Here is a 16,581-nt window from a genome sequence, read left to right as displayed (position 1 = left end):
TGAGTTAAGATAATTATAAAGCAAGAACTGTCATAGACAGGCCTAAGACTCCATTTTGTTGCTCTCTATAAAAAAACTGTTACAAGAGCTGTTTCTGAGAAACTGAAATGAAAGCTGTTTTCTTATATTGTTTTCTATACTTTGTACCCCAGAAAATGTCCTCAACCCAGGATTTGGTGGTCTTGGTGACCCAAGATTTTGAAGTAGATTCACTAACCACCTGCTTGAACTCAGGATACGGTTGTCTAACACCTGCTCAAACTCAAGATGCGATTGTCTTGAGTTGCTGTGATAATTGTTGTCTTAGGTTCTATGACTGACTTGCTTGCATGACGCTCAAGGAAAGTCCCTGAGCTGTGGTTTTCATTCTTAAATTCCCAAGACACAGGAAACTGCTGTTCTCCCACAGAGCTTCAGTCTCAATGGGTGGGTGACAATCCCTGACCAGGGATTGTCAAAGCTCTCTTTGATTTGAATTCAGACTTAGAGTGTTTTCTGAAGCAGCTTCCCATAACATCACAAGGGCCAGCTCTTTACTAGAATCAGTATTTTGGCTACTGTTTGACAATCTAATGGTGTTAGATTACTTGTTAGTCATTATTTTATAATTTAAAACACCTTATGAGTAAAGATTAATTGCCTATGACTTATGGCAAACATCCAAACCTATGTTCACTTGAAATCATGCACTTAAAATCCTTTACATTCTTCCCAATTATTTCTAAATCTTAAGCTACTATATGTTAGTATACATACCACTGGACTTTACATACAAACAAGAACCTCTTTTCATAGGAATTAATTTTCTTGGGAAGAGAAGTGAAAGAATTATAGGACAGATTAAAAACAAACCAGGCAGGGTGACATGTATTCAAATTATTTTGGAGGGATGCTGCAGTTTTTATTGCTTTTTGGTTAGGAAGACCTGTGTGGCTCTTGACTTTGGTGCTCTTGAGAACCCTATTCCTGACAAACTTTGAGATACAACTCATTAGTTTCACAAAAAGGGCATGTGGCCAAGTTTTAACATAATGGTTGATATTAGCTATTTCAAGAAATATGACATGAATTATCTGAATAATTCACAAGGCAAAAAACATTTTTGTATCTTCAAAAATGTTCCAATAAGTAATATTAAATATCAAGAAGCAAAATTATAAGATATAAAGGAAAGTAAAAGTACAAAAAAATGTGGAAAGAGAAAGAAAAACACATTTCTTCTTTTCCCTTTACTCTGTGAAATAAAGTAGGTGCAGTGGAAACGAATACTCTTAACAGTCAGGGGTTCCAGAGAAACAGAATCAATAGCACATTGACATGATTGTGGGGTTGGCAAGTCTGAACTCTGTAGGCTGGAAATATAGAATATTTCACTCCTAAGGGAGAATTGCTTTTTCTACAGGAAACTTTTTTTTTTTTTTTTTTTTTTTTTGCCTTTAGGGACTTTCAACTGATTGGAGGAGGCCCCCATCCATTATCAAGTGTAGCTCCTACCCTTAAACTTAACCAACTGGCAATGTTACCTATATGAAAAAAATACCTTTACAGCAACATCTGGGCTAGAGCTTACCAAAGGTGACATAAAAAACCAACCATCACAAACACCAAGTTGCTTGCTGGTCTTCAACTTTCTTATCTGTCCCTTTTGGTTCATTCAATTCATAGTCTTAATTCAAACTTCAAAATATAGCTGTTCAGAAAACTCTGGATATAACTGTAAATAACTGTATCTTTTTTTCCTTTAGTTTTTCACTCTCTCATCATTTTTTGTGTCTTGCATCTTTATTTGAAAGTCGAAAAGAAGAGAGTAGATAAAGATCTATAGGCAGGTACACAAGACCCCTTTTAACCAATTTTGTGAAGCTTAGGGACCTTTTATGGTCATTTTCCATAAAAATGTTTGCATACATGCACATCAGATATAGTACTAATCTCCAGGATATATAAAAAACTCAAAAACTTAATACCAAGAAACCAAATAAACCAATCAATAAATGGGCTAAGGAACTGAACAGGCATTCCACAGAAGAAGAAATAGAGTCGATCAATAAATATATGAAAAAATGTTCAACATCTCTAGTAGTTAGAGGAATGCAAATCAAAACTTAGATTTCATCTCACACCAGTCATAATGGCAATTATCAAGAATACAAGCAATAATAAATGTTGGTGAGGATGTGGGGGAAAATTACACTCATACATTGCTGGTGGGACTGCAAATTGGTGCAACCACTTTGGAAAGCAGTACGGAGATTCCTCAGAAATGGAGGAATGGAACCCCATTTGACCCAGCTATCCTACTCCTTGGTTTATTCCCAAAGGTTTTAAAATCAACTTACTACAGTGGCACAGCCACATCAATATTTATAGCAGCTCAATTCACAATAGCTAAACTATGGAACCAAATTGGTGCCCTTCAGCAGATGAATGGATCAAGCAAATGTGGTACTTATACACAATGGAATATTACTCAGCCTTAAAGAAAAATGAAATTGTGGCCTTTGCAGGTAAATGGATGGAACTAGAGAACATCATGCAAGTGAAATAAGCCGATTCCCAAAACCAATACTGAAATGTTTTCTCTGATGAGCAGATGCTGATCTATAGTGGGGATGGGTGTAGAGAAGAATGAAGAAACTTTGGATTGTGCCGAGAGGAGTGCGGGGAGGGGTGGAGCTGTGGGGATGGGAAGGACTGTAGAATGAGACAGACATTATTATCCTACATATATGTATGATTACACTACTGGTGACTCTACGCCACATAAGGCCAGAGGAATGAGAAGTTGTGCTCCATTTGTGTACAATGAGTCAAAATGCATCTACTGTCATGTATAACTAGTTAGACCAAATTAAAAAAAAAATAGAAGGGAGACCAGGAGAATAGAAGAAGGGGATCAGAGGGAGGGAGGAGATGGAGAATGAAATTGATCAAATTATACTGTCTTATTGTGTGCACATATGAATATATTATAACAAATCCCACTGTTACATATAATTACAATGTGCCAATAAAAAGAAAAAAAATTTGCATAAAAATGGAAAAAGGAGCATCATCTATATGAAATATGATTAACCAAGTTTATGATACAGCAAGATAAGCATTTACTTACATACTAAATAACAAGATCTGGTTGTAATAACCACCACAATTTTTAAATGGTGATGAGTGGAAACAATATTTTGAGCTCCAGAAATAGCCGTAATGTGATATGGACATATCTGTGATGTCTACTGCTGACAATGTCATAGACACTGCTAATACTACAGTGATCCATCGTGCACATTCACAATTGAAGGACATGTAGTTAGAGGTTAGTGAATATAAAGTTGTCAAAATTTCCCAATCGAGCTCAGAGACTTCTGGTTAAAAATCAAACCAATGTTTGATGAGAAAGAAATGATGATTTGACCAGCTGAGACTTGAGAATTATCTGTGGATTTATTTTCTCAAGCTTTGTCCTGATGACAAGCATAATAATAGCAATAGCTAACACTTACAGCACTTATTAAGTGCCAGACATCTTCCTAAGTGCTTTACATATGTTACATCTCATCACTCTTGGAAAATCTCCACGGGGCTGAGATTTTACAGATAAACAGAGAGGCCAAGTAACTTGCCTAAAGGCACAGAGTTTTGTAGGTTGGTGGAGCCAGGAATCAAGTAGTATGTGATCTTTTAACTGCATAATTAACTGCTGGCTTCTATGTATTGTCCAGAGCTGTAAAGCAGATGATGGAAGAACAGGATTATGTGAGATTATTTTGTTAGTAGGAAAAGTTATGAAGCTTATTTTGAATATCTCTAAATTTGCATAACATGTTTATTATTGTCTACCCAACTTCCAAATGATTGTTAACTAAATTGTTACTGTCAGATGCATAAGAGAAACCCATAAACCTTGCAAAGAAAGTCTTTGCTAAGAAAAGTCTATGACTATGCTTGCAAAGAAAGTCTGTGACTCTTAACTATTACCAGACATTTTCTTTGTTGTTGTTGTTGTTACAGGCTGTTGGTGGCTACAAACTGAAGAGTTTGAAATTCTGAATAAGGTTAAAACATTTTAAAATTTATTGTTATATGGTTGTTTTACTCTATTGGGATTCTAGAACCACTTTGTCATGAAAATGTCAAAGGTTTTAATAAGATTTAAAATTTAGGAAAATTAACACTGTGTTAAGACATGGCTATTATAATTAAATATTAAATACTTTTCAGCTCTGAAAATTTTTCAAAATGGACAACCCACAACTTGTACCACTTTTTCATTTCAATATGGTCAAAATACATTTTTTTTTCTGAAAGATTTGATGAGTTTAGTATACTATTTTAGAACACATGGAAAATTAGCCAACTCTTGATTTTTCAGAGAAAGGAGAGGGGAGATGGCAAAAGGATTCATATATATTGTCCAGTCAAAATTAGTATTTAATATTGATTTTAACATTCTCCTTTATCAAAATGCTTGCTAAGCTTGAAAGAAATAGAAAAATAATTTAAAAGAAGTTAATCTCTTTACGTATTAACTTGTAAGACAAGAAAAGTTAAAATTCAAATACTTGGTTCTCCCTAAATATGCATAATTATAATAAATACACAATGACCTTATTATTAAACTAATTCCTCGTCCAGAGCAGGCCTTTCACAACAGAATGAACAAATGATTATGAAAAAAGAAAATAGTAAATCTATAAATTGACCCACTTCATTGTTCTTTTAAAGTTTAGTCACACACTTTTATTGAAGACCAACTTAGAAGAAAAAGAGAATTTTATTAATTATAATCATTTCTTTTAATTACAAATTAAAACTGCTACAAGGGAAAGTCAACACATTTTGTAACAACAGTGATATAATATGAAACATCTTGAATTTCAGGCAGTGTGTCTGAAGAGCTAGGCAAACATTGATTTAGTAAAACATAAGTCATTATTTATAAAATGAATCTGTAATGGATATGTAGTCATCCAAGTTTTTCTTTCTTTGCTTAACTTGTTTTATCCTTCTTTTAAGTTGGTACCTTTCTGTTGAGTTTTCGTATCAGTGAACAAATTGTTTCATGAATTGACATGTTGAAAAGAATTCAGAAATTGTATTTCAAATGTTACCTAAGCTTCATTGTGTAAAAACTTAATTGAGTATTCATATATCTTGTGGAAGGAAGGGAAAAAATTTTCACAGGTTTTACAACATGCAAAAAGTATCTGGTGAATAAATGCATAATTGAGCAAGTGAAAGAGATGTGGGCCCTTGTTTTCCATAACTTTTTCAATAACTCTCACTTTTTGCAAAATTCTGTTATAATGGATTTGCTCACATTTTGGATTTTTACTGTATTCTTTTTCAAGAATATTTAATATTAATTTTTTTTTTAAAAACTTGAAATTCCCATTTAAGTCTTATCATTCTCTTTCTGATATGGAGTTACTTAGGGGAATTTTACTAATTGAGAATCTGGGTCCCACTTAATGCCTATATCCTCTTAGGGAACATTTGAAAAAAATAGGCATAAGGAATCAAGTAGACTTCTCAGACAAATGGAAAGATTTACATGAAAGGAAAAGGGGCAATTTCCTTGCATTGTGTACAGCGTCTACTATTTCTTAATGGCATGGAAGACCAATTTTTAGAGTCCCTGACAAGGAAGAATGAGATCAATCAAAAACATAAACTTAGGTGAGGCAAACAGGCACTCATAAAAACAGCTTGATAAAATGAGTTTTTGTGATGTGAAGACTTGAGATATTTCATTCCTAAACCACCAGGAAAACCCTTTTATATGTTGGAAATATTTTCCCATACTGATAATAAAAATATTTTTAAAGAAATCTTGTTGGGGCTGGGGTTTTGGCTCAGTGGTAGAGCACTTGCCTAGCACATGTGAGGCACTGGGTTCAATTCTCAGCACCTCATATAAATAAATAAATTAAGTAAAGGCTCATTGACAACTAAAAGATATTTTTAAAAATCTGTGATTTCAAAATGTCAGATACACTAATTGAACTTATATTTTTGTTTTTCCAAAATCTTACCTGCTTGATATGATCAACTATTAAGAAATTTAAACTTGTCTGTTATTCAATATATTTTTATCTCTTAAATTCTTAAAAATGATCTTTCTTATCATTTTATTTATTTTATCTAAGGAATGGAAAGAATGCAAGGAAAACAATCTGTTAGGAATGAGGGTAATTAGTGAAATGGATACTAAGAATTAGGAGTAATTGTGTTCGGGTGCATGAATTTTGTCCTTCTTAGTTAAATAAGATTTTATCACTGTTCTTTGAAAATGTTTCTAGGCCTGCATCCATGAATTTGGGTTTACTTCACATTACTTACTATATATTCAGTACAGTAGGATTATTATTACTATTCAATTTCCTTGAAATGGTGCTTAATTGTGATATTATCACTCTTGTTTCTTGAATAAGACTGCAAATCTTACACATTAGGCATACTCTCATAGTTCCCAGGTTTGCACCTATTTTTGACTGATCCCTTTAGAAGAGATTGTGACTAGTATTTGTACTTGAACTTGGGATCCTTAGAATTTTATTAATAAAACTCTCGAAGGTGATAGTAAATCAGTTTATTCCTAGATTCTTTAACATAATTATATCTGATATGTATCCTAGTATATCTTTTAATATATGTGCTAATGTATCTTTTTTTTAACTGATCCAGAAGTAATGTTTTACTAATATTGAGTTTTGATGTTGGTAGATTTATATTTATTACTTAGTTGATATGTTTACTAATATTGAGTTTTGATGTTGGTAGATTTATATTTATTACTTAGTTGAGACTGTGAGCTAATATATCTTTTAACGCATGTTACTATACCATTAATCATTTCTATTATAGTTCATAGGAATTGTAAAACTAGTAGTTTTGCAATGCAGACAATTCTGAGTTCTCAATTTTTTACTTCAATAGATGTGGTTAGTTAAATTTTCTGGAAAAACTCTTGTTCTCTTTCAAAATGCTATTAGAGCATCATCTGAACACATATGGACTCTGCTTAACCCTTGGGTTAAATTATCTTTAGAGTTCAGATTCCTGTATGCACTCAATCATTACTCCTGAATCATTGTACATGCACCAGAAATTATAATGTGCACTTACATTGAGATGAGCTGTCCTTAGGGAAATTCTGAACAGCTACAGTAGAATGTGATATATGCTGTAATCAGCATGAAGCAATTCAGTGGACCAGGTTCTATTTCTGGGGCTGGGTTGCAGAAAGGGCATGAAAGAGCAGACTGCACAGAAGGGTAATAGTCACTTAAATCTTCACTGGGTTATGTTGTAACTTAAATATAGGATTTCTATTTTTATCAGCATTCTTATAAAACAGTTTACTGCTGAGAAATGTGTTTCATTTGCTCTCTCTGTTTCTGTTTATGGCAAATAAATCCATTTTGTATATCTCAATTCAGCTGCAATTTTGCCAAAGATTTCTATGGCATATCCCATATTCGTTGGCCCTCAATGGAAAACAGTAATAATTTGATTTTTGTATTATGTGAAAAGACCAGTTGTGTTGCATTCACAGGTGATGTGTTGTGTGTGTTAGGTGTGAGTCCACAGAGAAAAAACCATTATCCTACAAACACACTGCCCGTGATTCCCCATCTCAGATCATGCTTTAGGCTAGTTAATGGAACCAGCAGAGAGCATGTTTCAAAAATGTGTTCGCTCTATATTATTTCCAGAAAGTTTTTACTCTTAGATGCTTTATAACTTCAGAGGGAAGATATGGTAAAAAGAATGGGCAGGAGAGGAAAAAGTGAGGAAGGAAGAGGCAGGGAAGGAGGAGGAGGGGAAGGATGTAGGATAAAATAGCTACTTTCCCTTCAATGTTTGGGAGAGCATCAGTATAACATTAAGAGAGAGAAAAAAATACCCCATAACATTTCCCGTAAGTTGTTATTTTTAAGATAATTAACATGAAAATCTAGCACGCTGTGTCTTGTTCTTGTTACTTGATTTATGAATAAAACAAATTTCCATTGAGAAGACATTTGAAGTTGCCTCACTGAGAATTTCCCAAGGCTCTCCAGTTGAGGAAAGCAGTGTTATTAATTATGGACTTGGGAAGTCATAGTACACAATGGGAAAACCCCTCCTCATTGTCCAGAACTGTACCCTTTCCTGTCCCTGAAGGCATGGCCTTCGCCTTCAATTTAACATTGATGGTGGTTTCTGTATACCACGAACTGCTAATGACCTGCTTTTCTCGGTCACATAATAATGGACACTTTTGAAACCTGATTAGGCTGTTATTGGAAATAATGAGTGGTATATTGAAGAATGCATTGGCTCTTGACTAAAATGCAATTGTAATAGTCATTTCTTTTTCCTCTCTCATTTCCCTATGATAAAACAAACAAGTCGTTTAAATGGAAATATAAGCAAGTGATCATAATATTAGGTAAGGCAAAATGAATCAATAAACAAAACAGCAGCTCAAAACTTGGAAATTCATATGTACAGTCCTAGGAGCCTTTGATAACAGTGTGATTTCTAAATCTTTTGTCTGTGAACTTTTAGCTGGCACAGCTGTGACAATGGCCACATTTGGACAAAGAAATAACTTTCTCTCATGCAGGTTATTTTCTATTCCAGTGAGAATAAGAACATTTTTATAACATTTTACAATGTACTTTAACAGCATTTGGTCACTAGATGGTATAGTAAATAGTAGATACTATTATATTTATTGTATACTTGTGGAGAACTGAAGCTTGCCTGGTAATTTGCAATAGATGATACTTAGATTTTATCCAAAACCTGGATTTTCCTCACTGCTCTGCCTAGCAGGAATTTCAAACCATAAGAAAACTAGATGCAAGAGCTTAACATTGACAAGAATCATAAAGTCAATGAGTAGAAATTTGAAGGCTAAAATATTTGTTATCAGAAAGTGAATCTTGTTACTTGAAATATGCAACATTACTGTAAACTCTTTGTCCTAGGATTGTATAATTCTGGAATGTCGGAGGAGACAGAAGTATTGCTCTTTCTGTGGGGAACATCCTGACTCTTAGACTGCCTTACAAGGACACAGAAAAAAAATTCTTAATGTCCTCTAATTTTCTCAGGGAAGGTTAGGGAAGATAGAGGGCCTCTATGCTTTCCCCTTTCATCTAAAGAGTAAGACACCACGTCTATAACCTCGAAAATAATCAAAATGTAATTGATTCACCAAGTGATAATGGTTAAAAGCCTTCTCTGCCCCTTCCTTTTATTGAACACTTATTTTGTTCTATGTAAAGAACATAAAAGAGAATAGGATCAGGGTTCTAAGAGCGGGTTTAGCCTAAGTTTGTGGTATAAATTTTATTTTTAAAATTATTTTTATTTTTAGTGGATTGCAGTTATACATAATCGGGGGGCTCATTTTGACATATTCATAAATGCATATAACACAACTTTCTCCATTTCACTCCCCAGTACTATACATTCCCTTCCCTCTTTTCTTCCTTGGGTTCCCTTCTTCTACTCTATTAGTCTTCTTTCTATTTATTTGCTTATTTATTTTTAATTGGTACATCATAGTTATATATAAAATGGGAATGCACTGCCATGTACTCGTCCATGCACACAGCATAATTTGGTCAATTTTACTCTCCAATTCTTCCCCTTTGCCTCCCCTTCGCCTCACCCTTGGTTCTCAGCGTCTACTCTTCTGATCTCCCTTCTATAATGTTTTATTTGTCTGTTTTATTTCCATAGAGAAAGGTGAAGTCCAGTCCCCCTTTGGAGTAGTGAACACAGTGATAGGGCGGGCCAGCACTTTGTGCTGGTTGCCCTGGTAACAGCATCTCCAATCTTACACTAACATCTGGTGTTCTTAAGTGTAACAGCTGGCTGTCTACAGAAAAATTTGAACAAGGAGTTGAAACACAAATGGGAATACCACAAAATAAAAAGTGGTTACCTAGGAGGAATACCAAGAAATAGCTAAGCCGAGGCAGGAAATTAGATGCAACTTGCAAAAGACAGAAAGAAATATATCAGGGATTTAAAAAAACAGATAAAAGAGAATGTTGTCCCTGAAATGTAAAATGAAGACTCTGTGCTTAAAAGTTTTGCACTATTTTTACAAGCAAATTGACCACCACATGTTAGGAAAGAGAAAGATCCAATTTTGGAGAATTTAGACTAATAAAAAGAGACTGTCTTTTGGAGTCTCTTCAGACCCTAACAGAAGTGGCAACTGTGTTCACCAGTTCAGTTATATATCTTGATCATTGTGGTAAGGTGTTGGAAGATTAGAAAATATTCAGGTCTTTCTCTAGAAGTGATTAATGCATATAGCTTTTTATTTTGTGTTTCTATTTGTAAAATTAACCATACTATCATTTTATTTTAAGGATTTGATGATATTTTTATTTTTGTATTTTTTAATACTTTTCTTAGTTTTCAATGGGCCTTTATTTATTTATTTGTTTGTTTATTTATTTATTTATATGTGGTGCTCAGGATCCAACCCAGCACCTTACACATGCTAGGCAAGTGTTCCACTACTGAGGTACAACCCCAGCCCTGATATTTTTATTTTTGAGGAGGTTGTTTTTACTCCATGGAATCACTGAATACATATTGACATTGAAGTAGCACTCATTGTAAACCTTAATACAAATAAAGAATATTGACTATAATATTACTCATCCTTTTACAAAGAGTAGGGTTAGATTATATACAAAAAGTTAGGCATGGTGAAGCATGATTCTTAACCTTGCTCTCTTTTAACTTGAAAAGCTTATTAAATTGCCCTTTTTTTAGTGTTCAAAGAGTCTTTACTATCTGCTTTCAGAGGAGTTCACGTAAGAATGGCTGAAATAGAAGAAAGTCTTTTCCTATAAGCAAATTCAACCAAACTAACAGGAGATTTTTCTTATACTTTTAAGATTTAAGTCTCAGAGAGTTGAATGAAATCTCTGGACCAACAGGAATACAAGTTATTCTGCTCAATGTATTACAAAGCACGAGGAAAACTAGATAGGACTTGAAAGGGAATTAGACTTTTCCTTTACATAGAGAAGAGAGTTCAGAAATTTATATTTAAAATGAAATGAAAGCCCTTTGAGGTCATGGCTTCTCCTTGGAGCCCAGGCTGGAAAAGCCATATATAAGACACTGTGTAAAAGATTCATGTTGAGTCAAAAAAACTGCAGAGCTCACATATGAAGCTATGATTCTTCAGCTCTGTGGTTTAATCGACACCACACCAAACATGCAGTGGTAACCAGATATTTGTTTTCATTTAATGACATTCAAAAATAAGGCAATTGTCTGCTTTATTTTCTGTGTAATATGAATGTTTTCCTCAATGGTAGACATAGTGATTAATTTTTCCTTAAGAGCCCTATGTTGGATGATGTTTTAAAACACTAAATATGTGAAAGAATAATTAAGTCCCTGATTCCCACCACATAGAAGTAAGACTTCTAATGTTTTTCCATTTTGCTTGAAAAAATAAAGTGTTAGAGCTTAACATGTTTATTATTAAGAATACTCTGAGCACTGCTTCCCTCACCCACCTCAGTCTCGTCCCCATACCTTTAGCTACGGGTTTTGTAGGTCTCCTTTGAAACCTTTTCAGACCTTCCCCAATTTTCTCTCTAAAGAGAGAAATAGGAGCATCATGAAAAAGAGGTGAGCTTTGATCTGATCTTCATGAGTATGGATGTAAGCATATGGCATTTGGGACATCAGGAGAGATCCAGAGGCCCTGAGGTTTCAGTCATTATTGTTTAGAATTCCTTCTGCCTAAGGCACTTGAAACCGTATAAATGGATGGAATTCTGGAGTGAAAATTTTTATAGGAGAATAAGAAATCCAAGACCAAACCTATTAAAAATTATTGTTAGAAAAGGTGAAGGAACATGGAGGACTCACTTCAGACAGGTGAAAACCCAGAAGACTTGCACCACTAGCTGAGGGGAAATGGTTGTCCAGAAAGTAAATTCCTATAGAAAGAGGAGAGGATGATGCAGTAGAGGAGAACCCTTTGAATTTAACCATTAGGAGGCTAAATATAATGAGGGCTGAGTGGTGATTTTCCTTTCTGTGTCAACTCCTCTTTCCAGAGAGGATGAGAGAATGAGTAAATCTAGAAATTTTTTTCAATATGAAATTTTTGCAAGGAAAAGAAAAATTGCTAGTAAAGAGAAATAAATAGACTATTTCTTTCTAACTAAACTCATTATTCAAACTCAGGAAAGCAATTAATTTATTTAGGTAGTGAGTTTTTTTTTTTTTTTACAAGAGAATGGAAAAATAATTTATGGAGCAACATGTATGGAACCATGAAGGAGAGGAGGACACGAGCCATGTGATTCTCTGGGAAAAAGTCTTTCAAGCAAAGAGAATAGCTAGTGCTCAGACCTCACTCCAAGGATGCCTGGTGTGTACCAAGGAGACTGGTGTGTCTGGAGGAGGGTGAGCCAAGGGGTGAGTAGTGAGAAAGCAGCACAGGGTCAGCTTATGCCAAGTAGAAGAGACACAGGTGTTCATGTTGAGCAAAACATAAAGCTGGTGGACGATTTTCAGCAAGTTCATGAACACAGTGGAACTTTCATTTTAATAGGTCCACTTGGGCTGCTGTGTGGAGAATAAAATGATATTGGAGAATGCAGGCTTGGAGGGGCAAGGATGAGAGTCTTGGAGTGGAGTGGAAGCAAGGCCCATGGTGGGAAAAGAAGACTGAGCTCACTGGATTTGCTGATGGACTTGAAATGAGGAGTGAAAGAAATTCAAATAGCTCCAAGGTTTTTGGCTTGAGCAAACGCTATTACAAACTTCCCATTTACTGCGATGAGGAAGGCAATTATTAATAAGAAATAAAACAGCATTTATAATGTCCTTCCTACATATAAGGATTTTTTTGTTTTACAAATCATATTATTTACCTATAGCCTTTTGACATTAAAACATGGCATTGAATTTTGAAGTTTGCATAATTCCAGACCTTGTAAACAATAAAAATTGGCAATTGTTAGAATTTTTTGTAGTGCTCAGCTAAGTGGACAGAGTTGATGTTTTTCTCTGTTTACCTAGATGTCCAGTTTGTTTTATGAGATGGAAAAAAAAACACAAAAAGGAGGTCATAAGACGACAGGTGCACTGGTGCACACCTATAATCTCAGTGGCTCTGGAAGCTGAGACAGGCGGATCACGAGTTCAAAACCAGCCTCAGCGAGGCACTAAGTAACTCAGTGAAACCCTGTCTCTAAATAAAATACAAAAAAGGGCTGGGGATGTACCCCAGTGGTGAAGTGCCCCTGGGTTCAATTCCCAGTACCAAAAAGAAAAAAAAAAAAAGGAGGTCATGTCCTATTATTTCTGTAATGCAAAAGAAAATCAGATGATGACAAATAGACCCTGGGAATATGGTGATTTTTAATCAATTTTAAAAGACAGCTTGCTTAAAACAAAAACAAACAGCTAAAATTTTTGAAGTTGATCTTTATTTTATAGATGAAACCAGGTTTCACCACAAATGTTAAGTGATATGTGCAAAACCTACATGCTCATTGATGGTCAGAACCTGAACCCTCAATTCTGTCTCCCACTGCACAGCAACTTTGACCACAAAATGTTCTCTCTCTGGTTTAAATCCACAAACCATTTGTAAAAAGATTCGATGTGTTTGCAAGGAACTGTTTTTATACACATAAGCGCTACAGAGGTTGGTTTTCCCCCTGATGGTTTGTGCCTTTATTTGATGTGTGGGCAAACAAGTAAATAGAAGTCATAGCAGTATGACCAGAGCTATCATCTTTTTACCCAAGGAAAAAAGAAAAGTCAAAATTGCCACCCACCCAGAGAGCAGAGATCTAGAAATGTGTGAGTAATTCAAGTCACCTGGTACCACGGTCTCTGCAGGTGTTTGTAACACACACTCTTTACTGGTAAATGGTTTCCTGGTGTTGCATTTAGTCCCAGTGTCACTGCCTGAAGAAGGAAATCTCAGACATCAAAGGAAGAGGGAAGATTAAAGGATCCCAGCACTTTAGAAACAAGACATTGTCAGCTCCTCTGTGGCTTCTCCTGCCTGCTCCACCTTACCCCAATCTCAAGCTGAGTGACCAGGAGGGCACGCACAGATCTGGTGGGCAGATGTTGGAATATCTGTTGGCTATTTTATAACTTCATCTATAGACATGTATGTACACCCGGGAAACTTCAAATATTGGCATCAACTTATACAGGGATTCAAGAGAGAGGGGATGCCCCGGGCAGCATAACAAGGGCCCCGAACCAAGGAAGGCTTCTTCCTTGGTACATTTAGACCAGGACTCTGGCCTGAACCAGACTTGCTGGAGGATTAAATATTCACAAACCTCTCTCCACAACATGAATCATAGAGTTTGCTTCACAGCCATGTATTTCAAAGCACTTCAAGTAGTACCAAAGAAGCCCTCGTACCTTCACTGTTACGTAAGCAAATTCAGTCAACAAGCAGTTAACACTACTGTGTGCCGGGCACTGTTCCCACATTCATTCCAGGACCTAACCTTGGTTCCTGACCCACGATTGCACAGAGTTTAACAGGTCCCTCAGCCATGCTGGTAGAGGTATAAACTCAGCTACTTAGGGAAAAGGATCATTGATCCTCTGCAAGAAATATGATTCTCATCCACTGGTAACTGTTAAGTGTTTTTACCTATATTGTTTATTTATTTAATGGTGATATAGCCAAAAACCCTCTGTGGTAGAGAAATCATGTACCTTCTATAAGCCTAATTTGTTAGACTACATTACCATTCTTGACTCATTTAACAAAACCTATAATTAGGAAAGTAAGGAGTGGGCTACTCAGTACAGCATAGCAGTTCTGAAATCCAAGTGTCAGGGTCACCAACATCAGCAACACGTGGGAAGTTGTTCAAATGCAGATTCTCAGGCCTCACTACAGACTGAATCAGAGAGTTGGTAGATGGAAACCAGAAATCCGTGTTTGACACATCCTCCAGAGGATTCCAATGGAGACTGAAGTTTAAGAACCCTCTGCTCTGGAAATGAATTTAGAAAACCCTGATTCTGTTTGCAACTCCCACACTTACCAACCACATGTCACATAAAAGTCTCTAAGAAGGCTTCCTCACCTGTAACAGGCTTAGTGCACATGGGGTTTTATTTTAGAGTGATGAAAGTCTTTTAAAATGAATAGAGGTAGTGGTTGCATAATTGTGAGTGTGTGAATCTATTAAATACCACTGTTCACTTTAAAATGGTTAATTACGTGTTATGTGCATTTTGTACCCAATATTTTTTTTTAAAAAAATAAACCTACTCAATTCACTTTCCTAGTCAGATGAGAGAACATGGATGAAGGCTATTTGCCAATCAGAAGGTGCAATACAGATGTGTCTATGTTCTGAAAGTAGTTGTACTTGGATGCTTTCATTCTTCTTAAACAGAGAGCGCTGTTGTTTCAATTAGACAGACATTTAGCAAGTGTTGCCAAACAATATAGCATTTTAAAGAGAATGCTTTATAATGCTTATAGGCTTCTGTCTTAGGGTGAAGCTAGGGTAGGCAGAAGGGGACCCTGATGGCAACGGATGTGGTTAGTGTGGATAGTGTTGAGAAAAGCCATCCTGTACCTCCAGGTCATATATACACCCTAGATATTCCAAGACCAACAAATAAATTTTAAAAATGAAAACACTCCATGTACCTAGAAAATTTTTACTCAGTCTAATTATAGTAATTCTTCTCTTTCCCTTGCCTGCCAAGTCTAAGAGAATGGAGTTCCTGTGCATTCTATGAAAAGATGGGCTGAGAGCTTCATCACCATCTGGGTCGTGACTACCCACAAAATCAATGTCTTGGTTCTTCCCTATATTATATCATCTCTTCCTGGCAGTGACAATGTCTTAAGCATATTTACCTGCACTGAGATGCCTGCATTTGGTCTTTGGTAAATAGTCAATGGATGGCAATGGCTGGGAGTGAGTGTGTTTCCTCTTGGCTCCTCCTAGAATAACCTGGTCTTTAGCAATTTGAGGAACACAGGCTGGAGCACCAGTATCTCAGACCAGTTAACTCATGGCTACTTCTGTGCAATGGATTATGACCAATCTGGTGGAAGCTCAGAGGTCTTTTCAGCCTGATGCCCCCTGTTAATGGTTGACTTTTTAGCTTCTTCAAGCACAAGGTGGAACCAGGAGAGAATTTGATTCTACATTCTTCGGATGCTGCCCATGCTCTGTGGAGAAACCAAGTGATTTGAGATCATGGCTAGAGTTGGATGCTCGTTGAAAATTAATTGTGAAGTTCTACCTATACTGCAGATTTTCTTTCTTTCTTTTTTTTTTAAATAGAAATTTCAAGCAGAACATAAGGAGAGGGAATAGTATTCATGAAACCCCACATGCTTATCCTGTAGGTCTAGCAACTTTTAACTCATGGCTAATCTTTTTTTTATCCACACTCTACCTTATTCTTGCTTCCCAGAAGGCAATTTTAAAATAAATTCTAGACATCCTATTATCCCATCTATAAATATTTCAGTTGTTTCTTTAAAAAAAAAGAAAGAACTTTAAAAATATGTAATACTACCAT

The 16,581-nt window shown here is 35.6% G+C and overlaps 1 protein-coding gene across 1 annotated transcript in view; it reads left to right on the top strand.

The window, feature by feature from the left end:
* Dkk2 (dickkopf Wnt signaling pathway inhibitor 2) overlaps positions 1-16,581 on the top strand; it is a 97,459-nt gene that overhangs the window by 59,841 nt on the left and 21,037 nt on the right. The gene's annotated exons all lie outside the window — the stretch shown is intronic.

Source organism: Urocitellus parryii, chromosome 10, assembly GCF_045843805.1.
Source record: "Urocitellus parryii isolate mUroPar1 chromosome 10, mUroPar1.hap1, whole genome shotgun sequence".
Taxonomy (NCBI): domain Eukaryota; kingdom Metazoa; phylum Chordata; class Mammalia; order Rodentia; family Sciuridae; genus Urocitellus; species Urocitellus parryii.
Note: the sequence above shows the minus strand (reverse complement) of the source record. Positions and strands in the feature narration are given on the sequence as shown.